The sequence below is a fragment of the Pseudonaja textilis genome, chromosome 2 (genome assembly GCF_049901715.1).
Source record: "Pseudonaja textilis isolate UNSWEBS1 chromosome 2, rPseTex1.2, whole genome shotgun sequence".
NCBI classification, from domain to species: Eukaryota; Metazoa; Chordata; class Lepidosauria; order Squamata; family Elapidae; genus Pseudonaja; species Pseudonaja textilis.
In genome coordinates, this window is record NC_141991.1 from 233,030,348 (window position 1) to 233,054,086 (window position 23,739).

General features: G+C 38.7%; 2 long non-coding RNA genes across 4 annotated transcripts in view; one reads left to right on the forward strand and one right to left on the reverse strand.

Annotated features, from left to right (window-relative positions):
• LOC148127414 (uncharacterized) overlaps positions 1–23,739 on the reverse strand; it is a 148,696-nt gene that overhangs the window by 72,562 nt on the left and 52,395 nt on the right. The gene's annotated exons all lie outside the window — the stretch shown is intronic.
• The window catches only part of LOC148127415 (uncharacterized), a 37,280-nt gene continuing 23,549 nt past the window's right edge, over positions 10,009–23,739 (forward strand). For 2 of the 3 annotated variants that reach the window (XR_015742366.1, XR_015742367.1), the window contains exon 1: positions 10,009–10,159. This is a non-coding gene — a long non-coding RNA (uncharacterized LOC148127415). Of the gene's footprint in view, positions 10,172–23,739 lie in introns of all 3 variants that reach the window. The other variant, XR_015742368.1, reaches the window with a different exon arrangement.

Here is a 23,739-nt window from a genome sequence, read left to right on the forward strand (position 1 = left end):
AAAATGCAAAATATTCCAGTAGCAGGTCATGGATGGAGAACCAGATATTGTCGCATGTATGAGAGGAGCACAATCATACTTTGCTGGTTTTGTTTTAGGAAGGAGAGACACTGCAAGCAAAGTTCTTGAACAGATGTAATGCCTCCTGCAAAGCAGTGGGAATAATTGAGAGGATTTCAATGAGGTGCCCCTCATTTCTTCTTCATTTTGGTAGATACATTTGAATTAGAGCAATTGAAAGAATGATTCACAATAACCATATGAAGAGGAAAGTCATCAAAAGTGCACTGTGGAACAGTGTCCAAAATTCAGTTTGTGCAATGAATGCCACCCACGTATCCTGCCCTATGGCTTTTGACACCACAAAATATTTTGTAATTCCTGTGTCCTCTGCAATCTTGGCAGCCTGGCTGCTTCTGAATTGTTTAGCACTTTTTGCCTTGCTATTCCACATAAAGAAATGCATTGTTCTTTTGGGTAACGTCTGAGAGATGAAGTGTTGAATAAAGTATTGGCTGACCTCTTGGGGATTCTGGTGCTACTCTTCTGGATCAGCTACAATTATCACAAGCACCACTAGGCTATAAGTTAAGGCAGAGATCTCCAAACTTGGCAACTTTAAGATTTGTGGACTTCAACTCCCAGACTTCCTCAGCCAGCTGGCTGAAGAATTCTGGGAATTGAAGTCCACAAGTTTTGAAGTTACCAAGTTTGGAGACCTCTGAGTTAAGGTCTTCTTCATAATCTTCTCTGCCAAGAACAACTGCATGTGTCTCACTGCCATGGAATGTTACATTAGGTTTATCAATTTCATTGCCAGGGAATATACACAATGCATAGCACCATCAAGGTTATCACTTCTCCTTGGCTTTTGGAGACCATTTTTTATGTTCTTGCCACCAATCTCAAGTAAACCTTGTCCATCAAACTGGACAGAATAGAGATCTGATCATCAAATAAAAGCATGCCTCTATCAGAATCTTAAAGAATAGGACAAAAATGCACAGACTAAGCATTCTACAGGTATATTAAATAGCTGCAAAATGCAGTATGAGGCACCAGACCTGGCATGGAAGCTGAAAGGAGGCAAGAAAAATGGAACCTCCATGAGTCTTCCTATTAAAAATTTATTATTTCAGGCATGTATAATGTTTTTTTTTTTTTACCAAGCTGGGGATTGCACTTTGCTTTTGATGGCATGCCAGAAATGGCATTCTAAAAAGTACGCAAATAAAATAATAATAATTATTATTATAATTATAATAATAAAAAGAAGTGGGTAGGGCAGAACAACAGTTGAATTGGATGTTATTTACATATAAATCAAATTAAAATAGCATTTTAATTAATCACATTCTTCTTCTTCCGTGTCTAGATCAAATTGTAAACTGACGGAGTGAAGCCAACAAAGCTTCTTGGTTTTGTTGTTGGCCAAAAATAAGTCATTATCGGTACATGTGTCTGGTAGTAGCTGGCATATCAGCAGATGGACTGGGCTCTGTGTATCTCTGCACATTCACATAGCATGTTGTTATCAGCTAAGAGCCTCCACTTAAGCATATTGGTTTTACATTTAGGGACTCCAACTCTCAACCTATTCAGGATCCTCTAAGTAGTATAAAGGAGGCCAGATCCTTCAGCCATATCCTCCTTTAATGTCATTCCTTGTTCGATGATCTCTTTCCTCTATCTTTTTATTCTATTTTGTTCTTGTGTACCCTCAAGAATCTTTGTTTTTGCCATAAAGCTGTTCCTACATCTGAGTTGGCAGGCTTGGAGCATATATTAATTGCATTTAACTTTATTTATTCAATTGAGTTTCTCTGCCATTTGGCTGTTCTCAACTCTGAGAGTTGCACTGCATGTTATTTCTTATGTAGTTAATTATTTCCTGTTCCTCTTAAAAGCTAAATGCAATAGCATTAGGGCAGTTGCCCCGAAACATTTCGACATCAGGGACCAGTTCCATGAAGAGAAGTTTTTTTATCACAGACTGAAGGTGGTGTGATTTCATATACTGCCTGCATCCCATGGATGGGGCTTTGCTTGTTTGCACGGTCCGGTTTCTGACATGCTATGGCCCGGTGCCAGTCCACAGACTGGGGGTTGGGGACCCCTACTTTAAGGTCATCATGTGGCCCTGAAATTTTTGAGGATCTTGAGGCCACAGGCAGGCCTGATGATCTCAGCATCCTTGGGGACCACATGTATCCCTTGATCTCAAGGTCCTCAAGGAATCCTGGTTTAACCTTAACCAAGACAAGCCTCCTGCAACCACTTACCTGCTCCGGCCTACTGACTCTCAGCTTTCCTGCAGCCCACATGGCACATCCAGATCACCCTGCCTCTGGCTCTGCCTGCTTCTTGGACAGATAATCAACTTATCTGTGTTATGTGGGCTGCAGCTGCTGCAGGACACCCTTGGCCCACACGTACGCTCACTGCCTCCAGTGCTGGCCACACTCATACCCTTCACTAGGGCTTATTTTTGGTGTAGGGCTTATATTAGGTGCATGCCTAAAAATCAGACAAGCACTTATTTTGGGGAAAATACAATAAGTCTAAGTGCTATTGCTATTGCTATTAATTGGAGCTGTCATCCCACCAATATGCATTCTGCCCCACTTTTCTCTTGTGGATCTGACTCCCGTCCACCAGTTTCTGTCTCTTAGTGTGCTCTCTGTCTTTCTCTCTTTCCTTTACATTTTAGAAGAATTCAGTTTAGACAGTTGATCCAGCAATTGTGGAACAATTTTGGAGAATGGTCAGAACCATTCTCTATAATGTCATCCCCCCCTCCCCGCCAGTGGTGGGATTCAAATTTTTTTTTACTATCAGTTCTGTGGGTGTGGCTTGGTGGGTATGGCTGAGGAAGGATACTGCAAAATCTCCAGTCAGAGGTGGTATTTGCTGGTTCTCCAAACTGCTCAAAATTTCCACTACCGGTTCTCTAAAACTGGTCAGGACCTACTACCTCTGCTCCCCACTCCCTGAGGTATGAGCAGGTCCTGCCTTGTTGGTTTTTCAACAGGTCCTGAAGGCATGATTTTGTTAGAGGGCCTGGGGATCCCAATGGAGACAGTCAAACCTACAACTTTCCAGGCTTTGTGCTGAACCTGAAAATAATAGAGCTGAGGTCTGATGATGTGAATAGGAAGATACTGCCATTTATGGTTGTATTAAGATAATTGGAAAATTATATTGTCTATAATTAAGGATTATATCTTTCAGCTATAATGTCTTATTATACATCACCCAGATTCCCCCTTGGAGGACATGAGCAGTTCAAAATTGTGAAATATAAATAACAGATGGGGAAATGGAGAAGAAAGGCTTTATAATTGGCTCAATGGATATGTCAAGTGTTCTGCAATGGGTTAACTTCTCTTCTAGTAACTGGCTGTTCTGGATCCCTGATCTCTGTTGTGGAAAATGAAAGGATCTCAGACCTTGTTGAACCGTGAAGGAGGTTTACTACTGCCACCTAGAGTAGGAGTTGAAAATGTGGCACGCTTCTCCTATTTACACCTGTTACGACTTACTGGAGGATCTGGCAGCAACCATATTTATTGTGGCAGTTTGTTTCTCTGGCAAATAAATAAATAAATAATAAAATGGTGCACATCAGAATATCTACAAGTTATGGTGAAAAAGTCAAAATGGCAGTCATAATAGTGTTGTCACAGCTCTATCTTTATTTTAAGTCCTTCATACATAAAAATGGAGCTTTTATCATACTGCATTCACCCCTGGTGTATAGCTGAATATATATATGAACATATATAACATATGAAGAACAGTTGCAGGGATTGGGTATATCTAGTCTATTAAAAAGAAGGACTGGGGACGATATAATAGCAGTGTTCTAATACTTGAGGAGGTGCCACAGAGAAGACAGAGTCAACCTATTTTCCAAAGCACCAGAAGGCAGAACAAGAAGCAAGAGATGGAAACTAATTGAGAGGAGAATCAACCTAGAACTAAGAAGAAATTTCCTAACAGTGAGAACAATTAACCAGTAGAACATCTTTCCTTAAGAAGGTGTGGGTGCTCTGTCATTTGAGCTTTTAAAAAGAGACCGGAAAGCCATTTGCCTGGAATGTTGTAGGTTGTCCTGCTTGAGCAGGAGTTGGACTAGAAGATCTCCAAAATTATTTCCAACTCTATTAATCTGTTATATTCTGGTGTGGCTCTAGTAATCCAGATCAACTCTTGTTCAAATGGGTTATTCAGTGCTATTCCAGTGGAATACTTATTACAGGAAGCAGCATCTTGTACCCCTTTACCCTGTTCATTCATGCTGCAATAGTATGTTAAATTGATCTTGGGAGATAGAGGGAAGAGCTGCAGATTGGACAAATTTTCTGGAGAGTAAAAAGAAAGTAAGGGAAAATAACTTTCAGCCTTGCAAGATTTTGTTAAAGTAACTTCACAATAAAGATAGAGTTAGTGCTTTGGCTTATGCTTTTTGTCTGGACTATCTCAAAGGGCTAGCAACAGTGCTGGTGGCTTAAATCTACGTCAGTTCTAGCAAACCTAGACATGGATGCAGAATTAGATCAATATTATTTCTCCATTTTACTCATTATAAGTCTGTGCTTTTAGTCAAACCTTGGTCTTTCCCCCCCAAAAATGTGTGAAAATTACTCAAACGAATCCACACAATTCTCAAAATTCTGAGTAGTTTTAGCATTTTTCTTGTAGTTGGTTGCTTGGGTCAAGTTAACTTAAGTGCTACCTTTCTCAGGTGTACTTGGGAGAATGCTAAAATAATTTTTGGAAACTCTTGGTTAATAAATGAAAGGGGGAACCTGCCAAGGGCATGAAGTCTGCTCACCAAGAAAGCTAGCTGGCACCTGAGAAAATTTCAAAGGTGTGGCAGGACATATCCAGGAGTGGGATTCAAAATTTTAAACAACCAGTTCTGTGGGCGTGGCTTAGTTGGTGGGCGTGGCTTGGTGGTCATGTTATTGGCTGGGCATGGCCAATTCAATATCACTTACATCGAGGCACACATCTCCTCGCCTGGCCTCTCATGACTGTGGGGATGCTGTAACAGTTGTAAGTGTGAAAAATGGTCATAAGACACTTTTTTCAGTGTCATTGTAACTTTGAATGATCACTCCACACAAACAAAGTACCAGCAAAGGAAAGAAAAAAAACTCCAGAGAAATTCCTGAGACAGGAAGTCTAGTCCTGCCAAGAATGTAATAAGGGTTAATGGAGAGGCAGTTTCTGTAAGCAACACCCGAATGTTTCCTTCCTGCCTTCCTTACAGGATTAGGCCAGTAATTTCTTCTAACAACCAGTTCTTCGAACTGCTTAGAATGTTAAAAACTGATTCTAGAGAATAGGTGTGAACTGGTAGAATCCCACCCTGGACATATCAAAACAGCCAAGTTGCAATACTCATATGAAAAAGATGAGACTTTGAGGGAATTGTAATGGATCTTGACTTTTTGACCCCTCCTTCCCCATGAAAGATTTTCTGTATTTTCTGCTTTTCCATGTTTAAGATATTGCAGTGGTTTGAAAGATTACAACTGCACATATTACTCTTTGTTTTGTTTTTTATGACGAAACTGAGATAACTTGCTTTTATACTTTGCTTCGCCTTTTTTTAAAAAAAATGCTATAAAAGGGGTACTGAATATTACTTGGAGAATACTTTGCTCATGGGTGGTTTTCAAAAGCACTTTAACAAGCAAGCAAGCAAGCACAAAAGAAATGAATGAAGCATGCTTACCTTCATGTGCAAATATTCGCAGTATTATGTTCATAATATTTTAAATCACCCATATTAATACAATGTTAATCTGAGTACATGACTTCTCAACTGAAAGTCACTTGATAGGGCTGGATAAATGTGGATGGACAACCTAACCATATCAGGAGCATTATGGGTTGCCTTATCCTTCTCATTCAATGCTAACTCTGAGAAGTACAGTAGAACACCTAATAACATTCATATATGTAAGTATAAGTCAGTGGTGGGATTCAATTTTTTTTTTACTATTGGTTCTGTGGGCGTGGCAGGGGAAGGATACTGTAAAGTCTCCAGTCAGAGATGGTATTTGCCAGTTCTCCGAACTACTTAAAATTTCCACTACCAGTTCTCCAGAACTGGTCAGAACCTGCTGAATACCACTTCTGGTATTCAGGTAAAGATTCCCCTCGTACATACATGCTAGTTGTTTCTGGCTCTAGGGGGCAGTGCTCATCTCCGTTACAAAGCTGAAGAGCCAGCACTGTCTGAAGACGTTTCTGTGCTCATGTGGCCAGCATGACTAAACAGTGCATGGAACACTGTTGCCTTTCCACCAAAGTGGTCCCTATTTTTCTATTTGCATGTTTACGTGCTTTCGAACTGTAGGTTGGCAGAAGCTGGGACAAGTAACAGGAGCTCACTCAGTTACGTGGTGCTAGGGATTCCAACCATCGAACTGATCGACAAACTCAGCAGCTTAGTCACTGACCCACCACGTCCCTGATATAATATTATAATATAATAGTATATATTATGTAAATATAGCAGATTTCAAATCTTTCCAGTTACTCGTAAGATTATTTAACTCTTTTGTGACTTGTTTATTTATTTCATGCCAAGCATTCATTCTTGAAACTTGCTCTTAAATTACTTCAGATACAAGTTTTTTTTTAAATGTGGAGCCTGCCAATGTTTCACACAATGACCCCTATGCGATCCCTTCTTCTAGCAATAGAAAAGCAATGGATGGCACGATAACTCTGAGAGTCTTTCATTCATGGTTTCATTCAGAGCTTTGGCCCAGCACAGAAGACAGTTGCAGTTGGCAGTTTTTTCAAGCCATTAAGAGATTTTGTCTGAGGGCCCAGGCACACCCCTTCACCATATATACACAATTAGCAGCTCACCACAAAGCCTTAGGTGAAAATGGCAAACTGCTGCAAAATTTGTCAACCTTGTAACATTTTGACCTTTTCCTAAATCACATTTGGCCTTTAATATTTTTTTTTAGACTCAGTGACCCTTTGGAAGGGGGTTACAGTGGACTTTGCTCAAGGAATGCATAGAATAGTTCTCTAACAGAGGTCCATTTCAATGGTTTTCTTAAAAATGAAAATCCAGGACCTGAAATTTCTGCATTGAAGTCTTCCCTATTTTAAAATGTGTCATGTATGGCTTAATCCTGACAACGCATACAAGCAAACACAACGCTCCTGCATTACAAGTCACCTTTTTACAGCAATCTGCCTCACTTGGGGAAAAGTTCTGTTTATCAAAGGCTGCACAGAGTCTGTGTTTGATAGTTGACATGAAGTATGCTTTGTTTATTTGGAAGAAAATGCCGTTTCTTAAGCTTGTCTGGCAAGAGGCCTGGTTTAAAATGCCTTTTGTTCTCACAAATTAAACTCCTGGTTACAAGAAACAATTCTCAGTAAAAATTCCTTCATAATAAAATTTTTATACCAGGTAGTGTTTTTGAGTTGACAATGGTTATCCTTATTGATCTCATATCACCATCAACAGTAGCAGCAGCAACAATTGATACCTTCCTTTTTTCACTCAGTGGGTTTGTAAATGTAATACATTTTATTAATTTATGGCAAGGGATCCCAAATTATGCACACAGCAAAGAAACAATTTATGGCAAGAAATTAATACTAATATTCTCGACAAAAAAAAACATCAACGTACAACCAATATTACAAGGCCAAAACCTGGTAAAATTGTGATCAAGTAAAACTTTGTTACATTCTTGGAGATATCAGGTGAAGAGTGAGCAAGTACAAAAATCAAATTGCACGAGTTAAGAGGGGTGTGTGACAAGGGGACAATAAAGTAAGAGATGGGCTGGAGATTCACTATCAGATCTAAGACACTGAACCTACTTAATGTGAAAGGTTCTGTAAATATTGTGTGTTTGCAACTCAGTGGGTCTTCTGAATGACAGAAAATGTGCTTCATAATCTAGAGTGAAATGAAATTAAAAACTAGAGCTATGTAATACTTGAGATCTTATTCCCAAAAGATGTTTCAGAATGTGCTGTGACATGAATGTAGTATCTATCTGCACCAGGAATGGTCAATTGCTGCATGGGGGCATATGAAGTATTTCACTACCAGCATCTAAAGCAACAGTAATGGCACAATAATTTGGATCATCTTAAGGAATATATCAGCCCTGGTGCCACAGTGCTGCAGGCTACTTCTACTGATTGCTGGCTGTCAGCAGTTTGGCAGTTCAATTCTCACCCACTTTATGGTCAGGGTAAGTGTGGCCAGGGTAGGCGTGGCCAGAATAGGTGTGGTCAGCTCAATGTCACTCGTGTTGGGGGCACCTTGATGTTATTCATGTCAGGGGCCTCCCGAGCTCCATTTTTGCTCGCAGAGGCTGCAAGAGACTGTCATGGCTGAAAATAGAGCCCAGGAGGGCTACACAGGGCCCTCCCAAGCTCCCTTTTCACTGGCAGAGTCATGGTCCTTTGTTGTTTCGAGGGTGGCCCCATGGGCCAGATCTAAATAAACCCGGCCTGTGGGCCTTGAGTTTGACACCCTTGAGCTACAGTGAATTTTTCCATGGGACCTTGACCCATAATCTTATTTTCAGGTTCCTGCAATAAGCGATGATGCAAAATAGACACCATATCTATTTTGGTACTGACATTCTTCTTTGCCCTGTAGGGAACTAATGGTGCTACTTCAGCTGGGAAAGGGGGGAAAGGTAAATAATAATCAAGGATGACACAAATGAGACAAGCATTTCCCATACCAATAGTCCTTTCTCAGAATAAATATTCCCCCCCACCCCCCGCCCGGGTTGTACTAGCTAATAGAATTAAGATTTTATAGCAGTCGTCTCTCAACAATAACATAACTTTAGAATAATTTGTCTCACTTAATCTGAAATTCAATTCTGGGGTACATTTTGTTCTAAAAAACCACATTGAACGCAAACATTAATGGAAAAAAAAGAAAGCTTCCTTTGTTTCAAAAGGGTTGGGCAAATTTAACATCAGTTTGCATATAGAGAGTAGAAACCTGACAGCTGGCTTTTGACACATTTAACAAATTATTATTTTGTATATTTCAACCACTTCCAAAGGCCAAGAACCAGTCTTTCATTTTGTTTTCTTCATATATGAACTTTCTGCCTGTTAAAAAGTGAAAGTCAATGAAGCAGCAGGAGGTCTGGGGCTGTGTTCCTCTGATGGCTTTTGATTGTCTTTCCTCTGTCAGTCTAGTAGATAACTGTCCTAGGAAGTTTTTTTTGTTTTGTTTGGGATGCCTGAAATCATTTCACCTGTGGAGAAGGGAGTGTCACAAAAGTCAAGATAGCAGCTGAGTTCTCTTTAACCACCTTCTTGAATTTCTTCCCAGTATCTCTTGACAATTCGCTACAGCCAACTCACCATACCCAACTTGCAGCAGGACAAGTGTTGCATTAATATCAAAGAAATGGTGGAATAGAATCATTAAAGAAAGGATTCAAAAGGAGTAACAGAATGAAATGTGAATGGAAATTTTTTTAAAAAAATATTTTAAATAATTAAATAGAATTATTAAATTGTCCTGCAAATCAGTTGTCTTGCAATGAGTTGGCCGTGGTGAGTTGGCCTGCTGCAGGTTGGTCATGGTGAGTTGGCCATGGCAAGTTGGCTGCAATGAGTTGGCTGTAGCAAGTTGGCTGTGGCAAGTTGTCCCATTCCCCCCAGTGGTGGCATTCAATTTTTTTTACTACCAGTTCTGTGGACGTGGTTTAGTGGGTGTGGCCGGGGAAGGATACTGTAAAATCTCCAGTCAGAGGTGGTATTTGCCAGTTCTCCGAACTACTCAAAATTTCTGCTACTGGTTCTCCAGAACTGGTCAGAACCTACTGAATACCACCTCTGATTCCCCCCAGAGAAGCCCTGCCTTATGAGTTTCAAAATTACTGACACACAAGGGCACCATTGTAGGGGGTTTCTCATTTATTCAAGGGAGGAGAAGATTCTCAAACACACCTTCTCTTCAATTCAATAATAATTGTGGAGCTGTAGCTCTACCATGTAGTTAAGAAGCTCAGCTTCAGTTTTTAACAGTTAGTTATTTAAACATTAATGACATGCTTGGGAACAGAAGGAAGGATTGAGAAGAGTATTGAAGTTAGAGATAGAGGAACGGAAGAGGAAAAACCAGGTATTAATTTGGGTATGTTCACTTCAGGAAAAAGGGGAAAGGCAAAAGATAGAATGCTTTTTAACATTCCTTGTTCTGATTGGAAAGCAAGTTTTTTTCCTCCCAAATAATTACCTGTGGATTGGTATTTGTGTTGAGGCTGGGTTGTATCTAACATTTACTGGCATGAATAGAAGAAAAATCTCAAACAAAATAATTAGTGAGAAGTAAAAACAGATTGAAAGAATAGCTGTTGCTTGCAAGAAACTCCTTCCCTGATAAATCTGTTTAAATCTGTTTTTGCAATACAAAATAAAGCTTTTCTTTCTCTTCTCTTTCCTCTTTTCTGTAGTTAACACTTCTCTTTTCATCTTAATCTAATTTGGATTTCCATTCTTTTGCCATCCTAGTGCAGCTATTTCTCTTGTTTCCTTTTTTCTCACAGAATCATGAAGTTGGAACCAACCTTAGTGATTATCCAGTTCAAGATTTCTTTACTCATTGTGAGATGCTTTAGAGCACTTCTGACAAATGACTGTTCAGCCTGTTTCAAGTGACTCAAGAAAATATCTCCCCAATTTACTGAACTAAGAAAGAAGAGAACATACAGCATACTTGCAAAATTCTTTATTATAGTCAATCTCAATCAAGTAGTTTTAACCTTTCTGCAGAATTGATTTAGAGATGACATCAGCTTCACATCTGATTTTGCGGTATTTCTTCCTCCTTCTTATTCTCCAGCAAATCAGGAGATTTCTTCTTGGTCCCTGCTCTGTGGTTTTGCTGTTTTGGTTTAAAAAAATCTTCAGGTCCTTTTGCCTAGGCAAGTTTCTTCAACATCTCCATCAAAGTAATCTTCTTTATTCTGTACACAATTAGTGCAGCAGTGTAGAGTGAAGAAAATTTAAAGGGTTATTATTACTTTAATGTGTATGTTTGTGTATGCATGTTGTGTGTATGCATTTTGATGCTTTATACATCATATACACATATATACAATAAGTCTGTGTAAATATAAACTCAGACTGGATTACATCTGGACTACTTTGGACTCTGCTTTACCAAGCTCTGGATAGGTTGTGAAGCATTGGGTAGTTTCTGTACCCTCCTATTATAAAGGCCTGACTCAGACATTTTCCCCTTATTTGAATTATAACAAGATTTATTGCTGCGTATCATTGTCTTGTCATGATCTTTTCCTTGTGAAACAGGAGGTTAATTGTTTCCAAAATTGCAACACATGGGCGTAAAATCCCATAAAGCAGAGCTTTATGAATGATTGTGAGGTTTTCTCAATTAGATTAACTATATCAAATATTTATACTTTTCCTTAACTTTAACTGTGTTTTTACATTTTGCTGCTTAGAGTTGACTATAATTGAAGAGACATACAGACCTAAGTAATTTGCCTAAAGCCTGCAATTGAGTTAATTAATGAACTTCAGATGCTCCTGGATTTTTCTTTATGATCTTGGTTTTGTAAGTCCTACAAATGGAATGGAGTGGAGAGGAAAGGAAAGGAAAAGAAAGGAAAAGAAAAGAAAAGAAAAGAAAAGAAAAGAAAAGAAAAGAAAAGAAAAGAAAAGCTTTTCTATTCTTGAGAGAGTTGGAAAACTTACAACTGCATCCTCAAATTCTGCACTTTGGAATTCAAATTAAATTTGTGTATACGAATGTTCACTACACCAACATAGATTAAACTGAATTTTGAAATTTGGCTCACAAATTAAAAAAAAATATTGGAAGACCTATGGATTTTTCCTGCCCCTCTATTCCACCCACCCATCCCAATTAAATCAAAGATTGGTTCAGCAACATTCACTTAGAAAAGAAGAGCACCACCTACAGAATTAGCGAATACTCTTTCTGATTCTGGAGTTTTTCTTGGAGAGCTTTCATGCAGGGAGTCAATTAGCCTCACCCTTTATCATTTAAGATGTCTAGTGAGGTCATTGTCTGATCTTGTGGCTTCAGTCTAGATAGGAAGACTCAATATTTAATTATGGTGTGCAGTTAAATGTTAATTGGAAAATAAACCTCTTTAAATATCATAAAGTTAGCCTAATATCTATAGAGCTCCATTTTTGTTCAAGGCTTATCCATACATATGATATATTAAAGATCAGTGTGCCTGTGCAAGTCAAACTTATTTCTCTCACTCCATGATAATAAAATTGCACAAGTATTTAGTCTTCATACTTCCCTTAACAGCAGTTGTTTAAATGTAGTTCACACCTTTATATGTTCAGTTCATGGAAGGGAAATTAACCTTGTGCTTGCTTCATAGCTGGTGTTAAATGTTTTAACACTGAATAGAATAATAATATTCTGAAAGGGAAAACCACAATGTTATGAAATGTCAGGATATTCAAGGGCTAGTTGTATGATTGCCAGTTTTATTTGCTTCCCTTTTTGATTTGTTTGTTTTGGGAGCTTATAATGTTTTTGGTTTATTCTATCTATATTGGTTTTTTTGGTCTAAGTTTGTTTATTAAAACAATAGATTAGGGGACTTCTGACTGTGCTTCCGGTGACATTGGAGGTGAGGACTGCAAGCTCTGTGGCCCTGCTCTGAACTCTCCCCTTTGTAGGGCTCTAAAAGAAGCCATAGCCACGCTCTAGAGGTGGTGAAGTAAATGGGGGTGCCTTTAAGGTTGAGGAGAGCTGCATCTCTCCTTCCTAACTTGGAAAATCCCCCACATCTGAAGACGAAGAGCAGTGGCAGTCAACATGGCTACCATGAAGCTGGGGACAACAGAAGCACCTAAGAAAGTGCAGGAGCAAAGAGAATAAACAAGGATTGTTTCTGGGTGAGATGATTCTTCTTCTACTTAAAAATTAACCCCAAGGAAAATAAAAAAATCAGTGATAAGAGAGTAAAAAAAATTGTTTAAGCTGTGAAAATAAGCACTTGTGAGATCTATGTTGAAAAGTAAGTTGAGAGTGCCATCTATTGAGGAAAGGAAAAATGACTCCTAGACTCCTGGAAATTTACAGAAGAGGAAAGGAATATTTGCCATCTGGTGGAAGGCTGTAACCTTTAACTGTTTATTAACTCTTACACTTATCGGGGGTGGAAATAAGAAAGGCATTTTATAAAAAAAAAACCCACTGGAAAACCAGAATAAAAGACCAAAATTACAGAGCAGACTCAAAGAATTTGGAAAATAGCTTGGACTATTAGAATATGGCGTAAATTTTGGAATTGGCCTGTTTAAATAATGATTATGCTTTGTAATAAATGGCTTTTGACTGAAATTAAACATCTGCTGGGAAAAAAAAGGCAACATGGAAATCTGAGAGGAAGGTGCCATTAATAATGATTGGAAACTTATAATTTTGAATTCTTCTTGAAATAGATTGAGACTTTTACTGTTTAACATACTTATATCACTATCATGACTGGACTTGAAGGAACAGCTGTGGAAATGAGAGGACTTTTTAATAAGATGACTTTGTTGTTTCAAAGTATTAAAATATCAATAGATGATATAGACCAGAAAATTGAAAAGGTTCTGCAAAGAACAACGAATAAAGACCAAACTGCCCATGAACTGGTAGAAACAATAGAAAGTTTGGATGAAACAGACTATTTAAGCCAACAAATGAATAGGGAAAAAACATGGATCAGAAAAACCAGCAAATGAAGTTGGCTTTATATATATAAGATATATATATATATATATATATATATATATATATATATATATATATATATATATATATATATATATATATATATATTTGTTTTCTGAGGTTCTCTGGGTATTTGTATGTGGATCTTTGGTTGTTCGGGTTTTCTCCGCGTAAGATTCAAAGTATCTAGCAACGTTTCGATGAAGTCTCATTCATCATCTTCAGGCTTCTGTCTCCGGCTCTGTGCTTCTCAGAGTAATGTGAGATTGCAGCTGCTTCCTCCTTTTAACTGCCAGTGGGGTGAGACTTGATTGGGTGGGGGCTTGGCTGTGTTCTGATTGGGTGGGGGTGTGTTCTCATTGGTAGGGGTTTGGCTGTGTTCTGATTGGTTGGGGGTTAGCCGTGTTCTGATTGGTTGGAGGCGTGTTCTGTTCAGGTGGGGCTTGGTTGTGCTCAGGTTAGTCTTAGTTGCTGGGGGATTTGAGCTGGTGAGTTGTGATCTTGCTGTTTGGCTTCTAGTACGTGGTCCTGCTGCATCTTCATAGTGGGTGTCGGTTTGCTTCATGTATGGCTCAGAGGGGTTTGAAGTGGGTAGTGATGCAGCTGCAGTGCAGCTTCTGGTCCATGGTCGTGTCTCATTTTCTGAATGGGTGGGAGTCTGTTTTCTATATGGAAGTGTGGTGGTGGCATCTTGTGTGGCTCTCATGGGTGTGGGTCTGGTGTCCTTCTTCATGTTAGGTACTCGTCTGTTCATGAGGGCGGGTTTCCAAATGGCTGGAAGGCGGGAGGTGTCATCTCGTTTGTTCATGCTGTGTGGGCGTTTTTCTATCTCTATGGCTTCTCTGATTATTCTGCTGTTGAAGTGTTCGGTTTTGGCGATATATTATATTATATTATATTATAGTTATATTATATATATATATATATATATATGTATGTATGTATGTATGTATTTGTTTTCTTATGTATGTATGTATTTGTTTTCTTAAGTTTTCATGGGTACTTACATGTATGGTATTCAGCTTTGTTCAGGTATTTTCCTACATCATTACAGTTGTGCTTTTAAAGTTGTAGCAACATTTCGGCAGAATCTCATCTGCCTTCATCAGGCTCCTGTATTGTGTTTGTCTGTGAGTCAGACTTTCACAGCCATTTCTGTTTTAAATTTGGTGCTAGCCTACTGCTGTGTTAGAATGGTTTTTTCTTCATTCTTATTGGCTGGGGGTCTTGGTCTGTGTTTATTGGTCTTGGAGTTTGCTGTATTCTGCTTGATTGGTGTTTCTAATATCTTCTGTCTGTTTTGTAGCATTTTTTTTTGTCTCGATTAGCTGGCAACATTGTGTTTCTTGTATTGGAGGCTTTTAGTGCAGCTTGACTTTGAGTAAACAGACGGCTATCATTTATTAGGAAGCTAGGTTTCATCTGGGTGCCTGGTTGGGGTGTGTTTGAGCTGGAGGTATCAGGGGGGAGTCTGTTTGTGCCCAGGTGTTTGCTTGGCTTGTGGTGTGGAGATTTCTTTTGTTTGTAAGTGCAGGCTTCCAGATAATTGAAAGTCTGGTGTAGTCTTCTATTCATACTTTCAGGTCAATTTTCAATCTCTATGGCTTTTCTGATAATTCTGTAGCTGGGGTTTTCTATAGTGGCTAGGGTTTTGGTGCCATTGAAGTCGATGCTATGACCTGTGGCTTTCATGTGTTGGACTAGTGAGGAAGTGTGTCCCAGATTTTTTACTGCATTTTTGTGTTCATCCATGTGGGTACTTATTCTTCTATTGGTCTGTCCGATGTATGTGGCAGGGCATGATGCGCAGGGGACTTCATATATGCCTTGGTTTTCCAGGTCAATTTTATCTTTTGGGGTTTCTAAGGATGGCTGCTATTTTTCTGTCTGTTTTGAAGGCAGTCTTGATGTGATGCCTGTGTAGTATCTTACTGATTTTGTCTGTAGTACCTCTTATGTAGGGCAGGACAGCTGTTCCATAGGGCTGTTCATCTTCTAGGTCTCCATTATGTCTCAGTGTGTTTTTGTGGATCAGGACTGTGATTTTACTTTTGTGGAAGCCATTGGCTGTCAGTACTTTAGTCAGGGTGCATAGTTCAATCTTTATGTGTGCTTGTCTGCCAGGCGTTTGGTTCTGGCAATTAGTGTTTTGGCCACAGAGTTTATCTGTGCTGGGTGGTGGTGGGATTGGGTGTTGAGGTAGCGGTTGCTGTGTGTTTTCTTCTGGTATATGATGTGTCCTAGTGTGCCATCTGTTTTTTTGTAGATTAGTACATCTAGGAATGGTAGTTGTTTGTTTGTTTCCGTTTCCATGGTGAACTTGATTTTGGGGTGTGTGCTGTTTAGGTGTGTTAGGAAATTGTTTAGGTTTTCTTTTCCATGGGGCCAAATAACAAATGTGTCATCAATGTATCTTAGCCATAGTTTGGGTTTGTGGGTGGCATTGGCTAGGGCTCTAGATTCAAATTCTTCCATGAACAGATTTGCAATGATGGGTGACAGTGGTGATCCCATAGGGGCTCCTTCAATTTGCTTGTATCTTTGTTCTTTGTATATGAAATATGTGTTGATTAAGCAGTGTTCTGCTAGTTCCATAGGGTGTTTAGCTGGTTGGTATTTATTTGTGATGATTTCTAGGGTTTCTTTTATTGGGACTTGAGTGAATAGTGAAACCACATCAAAACTTACAAGCAGATCTTTTTGTTCCATGTGTAGATCTTTGATCATTTCCAAGAGTTGGTGTGAGTTTTGTACATGTGAAGCTGCTGCTTCAGCATGGGGCTTTAGCTGCTTTGCTAGGTATTTGGCTAGGTTTTGTCACTACAAAACCTAGCTCCTCGGAGCTGACTGTGGGTCTGAGAGGTATGCCTTCTTTGTGGAATTTGGGGAATTCTTTTGACCATGGCCTGTGTATTTTTCCATTGAGTGTACAAACAAATATATACTAAAAATTAGGAAAGTAAGAAGAAATTATTACATCCATATTTTAGATAGCTATACTATTTCTATATTCTAAACTTGTAAAAGAGCATGGAATACATACAAATGCTGAAATCCAGCTTTTTAAGAATTGTGCATCACAATTTGCAGTTCAAAAACTAGACACACAATTTTTCACATTTAAGCCATGATGAGCTCAGATCTCATTATGGAAATTTTGTTTTATACATAATGCATAAACTAATATAGAAACAGACTAAAAAGAGCTTGCAGTTAGCAAAATAAGAAACGGAGCAAAAACTGAAGTGACAGATAACCCCAAATAGAAAATATGTTTTATATTTAATGATTCCAGGATTTCTTTAAGAATTTTGGCCCAAATCCAGATTAAGTTTGGAAAAGTTTAGATAAGGGTTTCTTCTTCTTCAGTAGCTGCAATAGGAACTGAACTACCAGCATTTTTGACTGTATTCCACCACCAATTATAGAATAATAGAAATGAGAGATGGAAAAATATATTAGATCATGCAGTCCATGTCTTTTGTCAATGGATACTTGCTTTCCAGAGCCTGTCTGGTTTTAAAAATTCTGCTAAATCAGTTTCCATAATTTCTCTATGGGAATAGCTCCACATAATAATAAATCTTCCTGTTAAAATCTTCCATGTTTCATCATTCTTCATCAATTATAACCTTTTTGACACTGAACCACTAAAATTGAAAACACTTAGCAAAATTGAATTTTCACAGAAAGAAATAGTCCCAACAGGAGATAATGCCACAACAATACATGAAATACTATGGCTACCTTGCAAACACAGCACTCTTTATAGACAACTTCAGACCAGAGGTACTATTAAGCAGGTACTGACTAGTTCTGGAGAACCGGTAGTGGAAATTTTGAGTAGTTTGGAGAACCGGTAGCAGATATTTTGATTACTTCTGAATACCACCTCTGACTGGCCCTGCCCCCATCTATTCTCTGCCTCCCAGGTCCCAGCTGATTGGGCTGGGTCTTCTTTTGTTGCTTTGCACAGGAGAATGGAGCTGGAAATCAGGTTGGTGGAGTGGGGAGGGAATGGACATTTTACAGCATCCTTCCCCTGTCATGCCCACCAAGCCATGCCCATAGAACTGGTAGTAAAAAAAAATGAGTCCCACCACTGCTTCAGATATAACCTAATCCTTTGAAATCACTCCTTATGATCTTCTGACCAGTGGCAGCTAAAGTGACTCCAGGAGAAGTATAGAATTTGTTCAGGTTGGTGGTGGCATTTGGATATTTTGTGGGTATGTGGGCTCCCACGAAAAATGGCTGCCCTGGGGAAAGAATTAGAGTGTATAAAATCAAGGAGGGCATAGATGGATATTTAGAACTAGATTAAAAATTGCATTTGAGTAGAAGTTTTTGGAGGAACTCTTAAGAGTTTCATTCATAATATTCAGGCCCACATAAGAATTTGAGATCTATGAATACACATATCTGATTTACCAGAAATCACAAAGGTGCCCCGCCATATTTTTTACCCCCATCCCAGGGACCAGCCTCTCTTCCATCTACATATATTGTTCTGAAAACCAAAAGAAGTAAAGCATTGTGTATGGGGGTGTTACGGGAGAAAGAGACATGCTCTGAAGAATTACATTCCCAGATATTACTTTGGAGTAGCACCCTGCTCTGATACTTCAGGCGAATGACACCTCAAGTTAGCTGCTCAGAGTTGTTGGGAGTTGGGTGGCATATAAATCAAATCAATCAATCAATCAAGGATTCAGGATCAGCTGTTTATGGTCTTACACACATTTAAGCAATGATATATTCTACAGCAACTGGATTCTGACAATTTAACTTTTCCCAAGCCTGTATTTTGTTTCATAGCATTTAATTCTTCTCACCCTTCCCAAACTTAATTTCTCTCACTCTTCCCAAACTTAATTTCTCTGACTCTTTCCAAGCTTAATGTTGAGGATTTTTTGTTCCCTGCAGGAAATTAGCAAGATTCTGCCAAATTTTGTTCATTAATCTTCCATTAATATCACTTCTTGAAAAAAGTTAATCTAACAAAGTTGTTTCAGTCTAGCAATTTTCTCCATCTGAGACAGGACAAGTGAGATGCCAAATTATATCTTTTGTTCTTAAAAAATGAATTGGAGAAGATCAGCTAAATGACAGAGATGAATATATACAGCATCATATATTTAGTAGAAGAAATGGGGGGGAAATTGAAGGTAGGGATAATGGGAAGGAAAGGAAGAGGTTTGAGACTGTTTTGGAAAATAATTTACTTCTTGAAGGAGGTGCAAGATTTTCTGTGAGGAATCTAAAAGTGTGGTGTTAAGAAGGAATAAAAATAGGTGTATGTCTCCTTCTGTGATGTGATGAATCAATTACAAGAAGAAAAAGAAGAGGTATCCTGCTGCTCCAGACTGAAGTTCATATTCACTACCTAAAATAGCCAATGAAGATTATGGGCTCAGGACAGGAGTACAATAGTACCCTTGGTTTGTTTTCCTTAGAAGCTGGAATCGAGAGACAAGCTGCTTCCCATACAGGAGGTAATATATAACCATCTCAACTAGGAGTGATTTATAACCTTATCCGCTCTGAATTTGTCTAATCCCCCTTTTAAAGCCATCCAAGTTGGCAGCTGCCACTACATTTTCTGTTGGCAAATTCCATAGTTTAAATATGAGCTGTACGAACGAATGCTTTCTTTTGTTTGCCCATTCATCTTCCCTGGATGATCAAAGGTTCTGATACTATAAGAATTTATTTATTTAAAAACCTCTCCCTACCCACATTCTCCATGCTGTCCATTATACTATATATCTCAATCATTCATATACCTTTTAAAGTAGAAAAACCCCAGCATTGTACAGTAATGCCCCATCATAGGGAAGATACCCAAGTCATGGTTACTTGGTTGCTGTTCTCTCCATTTCTCCAGTTGTGCAGTACCCTTTGAAGATAAGCCCAGTGCAATCCTCAGGCTCAAATCAAATTCTTGCTCTTGTAATAAGTCAGATAGTCAACATATGTGCTTGCAAGAGAGAAGCTGTATTAGCCTCCATGTAAACAAACATACTAATAACAATAGAACTCTCTTATTCAGGAGCTAAAATGTGCACTGGCATATTTGCAAAAACTTTGCTCCTGAAAAACTTTCTGAATGCTGAGCAAGTGCCTGCAGGAACTGGCATAATTTTTGTCAGCTGGAAGGCAGGAGCTTAGCTGAATATTTATATGATAAATGCTCCAAATGTCTGAACAGCTCAATATGAGTAGTGTGACTCAGAATTGTACAGCAGGCCTGAGTTCACACATTATCCTTGCTTAGACATGGTTGTAAAATAGGCTAGAATAACCGCATGTTAGGACAAAAACAATGATTTATAGCCTGCCATGGTTGGGTTCATCTAAGATACAAAATCAAAGACAGGCAAAATGCATTGTATTTTAGAGCAGTGTTTTCCAAATTTGGCCATTTTAAGACTTGGCAACTTTAAGATGTGTGGACCTTCAGCATTCTGGCTGGGGAATTCTGGGAGATGAAGTCCACACATCTTAAAATTGCCATTTTTTAAAAAAAACTGTCTTAGGGACCAGACAAATATTGCAAGTGCATTTCTCCTAGCTATATAGCATGCATGATTTGAGAAATAAGGTCTGATACAGCAACCGATAACCGTTATCATCATGATGAAAAAGTACATTTTGGACCAGTCTTTGCACCTTGAAAAAATGGTGATACTGCTTATCACTGTTTAGAAGCTAGAGACTGTTTGGCATGGGAGGTTTGCTTTTAATACAGGGGTGTCAAACTCAAGGCCCGGGGACCAGATCCAGCCCATGAGGTACTTAGATCTGGCCTGTGGGACCACCCTGGAAACAGCAAAGGACCAGCCTGTGATGCTTCTTCCAGCAAAAATGGACTCCTGAGCTCCATTTTCGGCTGCCACAGGCTCCTGCAACCCTCTGCCAGCAGAAACAGAGCTTGGGAGGGCCCTCCTGAGCTCCATTTTCACTGGCAGAGGGTTGCAGGAGGCTGAGGCAGCTGAAAATTGAGCTTGGGATCCCATTTTCACTTGCAGAGCACTCGGGCCACCAGAGGCGCCCCTGGCATGAGTGATATCAAATTGGCCATGCCCACCCTGATCGCCTGAGGTCAAACAACCCTGATATGGCCCTCAATGAAATCGAGTTTGACGCCACTGCTTTAAGCACTGCTTTACTTGGAACTGAATCACAAATCAAGGGTATCCTTTTCATGATATGCATGATGGTACTACAGTAGGCAATGGGTTTGCTTGGCTGCTTTCTGGCTGATCTCTGATGTAAAATTTGTCTTCTGTATAGCAACCATGCATCAGAATGCTGCCACTCAAAATGCCATTCCTGTATCACCTGGAAGAAGACTGACTTGGAAGTGGCGGTGGCTTAGCATCCCTCTTAACTGTGTTCACAGTAGATCCAATGAAATCAATGAGCCTTAAAGAATTGGCTTCAAAGGATCTGCTTTAACCTTGAGTGGGTTTGGATATAGTACATATTTGATATTTGGGAAAATGGTTATCCCAACTTCCAAATATCTTTACTAAGTTGTTCTTTAATCTAGAATAGATTCTCCTATTTGTCTCTTAAAATGTGTGTGTGTTTGTGCATGCATTTACATGCGTGTTGTGAAGTGATAGGAATGCACAAACCAGTATGAACTAGTACAGCATATGACACAATTTTTGGCTTTTACTGCAATCATAATTGGATGAGACTATGATCCACCCACAGGAATAACACAAATCCTTTAACAAGAGACTTTAGGATTGTGAACTTGGGCCAATTCAGAAATAAACTTCCTCTGTAAACACACCTTATCTCAGGAAGGGCAAACTTTGCTGCCCAGATTTCAATTAACTTTGTCAAGCTTTTGAGAAACACAGAGGTTTTCAGGCTTGATTCATCTTATGATGAAAGATAATTGCCTTCATAGTCTGACTTAGTGGAAAGATGGAAATATCCTTTGCCAGACAGGATTATATGGGTGAAAAACATGTATATGACATTTAGATTATTTCAGCTTTTCTATACATTTTTGCTATGTGGGTGTCTGTGAATGCTGCGTAAAATCCTCTATAAAGGTTGTTCTGCATTTGCCCATGAAAACTCAAACATTAGATCACAGGCTTTTGTTTATATAAACTTCAATTTATTCATCAAGCAGAAATGTAAAGGTTTTCAGACAGGCAGATTCTTGCCACTCCGCACATTTTGTTTAAAATGTTCTCCACGGCATCTCCTTTGACTCAAGTAACCTTGCAATTGTTGAAATCCTTTCAGTGAATGCTGAACAACATTGCTTATACAAGAGTTAGCAGTTAAGTTAACCAGAGCAAAAATAGTACTGAATCCCAACAAGGTAACTAAACACCTGTCACTTAAGCTTAAATAGGTGTAGTTTGAAATTATAGTCCTTGGGCTTTGGAGCTATCAATGCAGTTAATGATCTTGATATTAGACATATCAGGATTGAAAAATGAGTTTTATAAATAGTACTCAACTTAACAACCACAATTGGGGCCAGAATTTCCATTGCTAAGCAAGGCAGTTGTGAAATGAATTGTACCTTTATGACTTTTTTGCCATGGTTATTAAGTGAATCACTGCAATTGTTAAGTAAATCCTATGGTTATTAAGTGAATCTGACTTCTCCCACTGATTTTGCTTGTGGGAAGCCGGCTGGGAAGGTTGCAATGAAGATTACATGACTCCTGGATGCTGCAACTGTTGTAAAAATACATGCCAGTTACCAAGTGCCTGAACCTTGATCATATGACCGTGAGGACCAGTTGTAAATCACTTTTTTCAATGTTGCTGTAATTTGGAATAGACACTAAATGGAGGGTTGCAAGTCAAAGATAACCTGTATCATTTATTGGATAGTCATATAAATAATTTGATAGCAATAATGGATGACATTCGTGCAGCAATCTTGACCTATGTAGATTACTTGGTGGGAGAGTTAGGATAAGGCATCAGACCCCCATTTGTCAAGGAAAAAAGCATTGTTTAGAGACTCGGCCTGACTAAGAGTCCTTTTATTCATTGTCAAGCTTGTTTGAGCCTCAAGAGATGTTGTAGGCTTTGGATATGACATGATTCTTCCCTGCAGAGCCTGGGCTATAGCTAAATGAGGTTGCTATCTTGCCTGTCAGTATACTATTTAATACTTTTATTTTTTTTTTAAAAGTAGATAAAAATAAGGATAGGTAAGGCGGGGAGCCAAGCAGGCCCCAAAGGAAGTCTGTGGAGTTGTTAGTATATCACATCATTTACTTCTCACTTCTGCTAACATGGCTGTTCTATTTTCTCTAATCTATTCTGGAAAATGAGGAAAGTAAGTTCTCTGAAAGAAAAATGTCAGCATGATCATGAAAATATTTGTATCTATCCATTGGGTAAACTTGCCTTGCCAATTTGAACCTATCAACAAATTCATTTCATTTATTCACTCCTACCATTCCTATTACCATCCCTCCTTTATATGTTTTAGTTTTAGTGAATATTTGGAAACTGTCCTTAGCTGTCATAAATGTATGTTTTTGGTTTTAAGAGCCAGGACATGTAATAAAATATAATAATCCAAATAAGTCAGTGTTTTCTAGATAATAGAAACATCAAATTTGATTGCTACAAACACCCACACAAACCACATTTCATCCATCAAGTCTATTATACAGATAGTCCTTGACTTATAACCACAGTTGAGCCTAAAATTTCTATTGTTAATTGAGGTAGTTGTTAAGTGAGTTTTACCCCATTTTATGACCTTGCTTGCTACAGGTGTTAAATGAATCGTTGCACTAAGTTATTAACTTATTAAATAAATAGCACAGTTATTAAAACAAATCCATGTTTTATACTTTTTTTACATTTTCAGGAAGTCTGAAAAGAGATAGCAAATATTTGATTGCCTTCAATTACTTCAGACCCTCATAGCTTCATCTTATGGAAGAAAATAAATTTGTGCC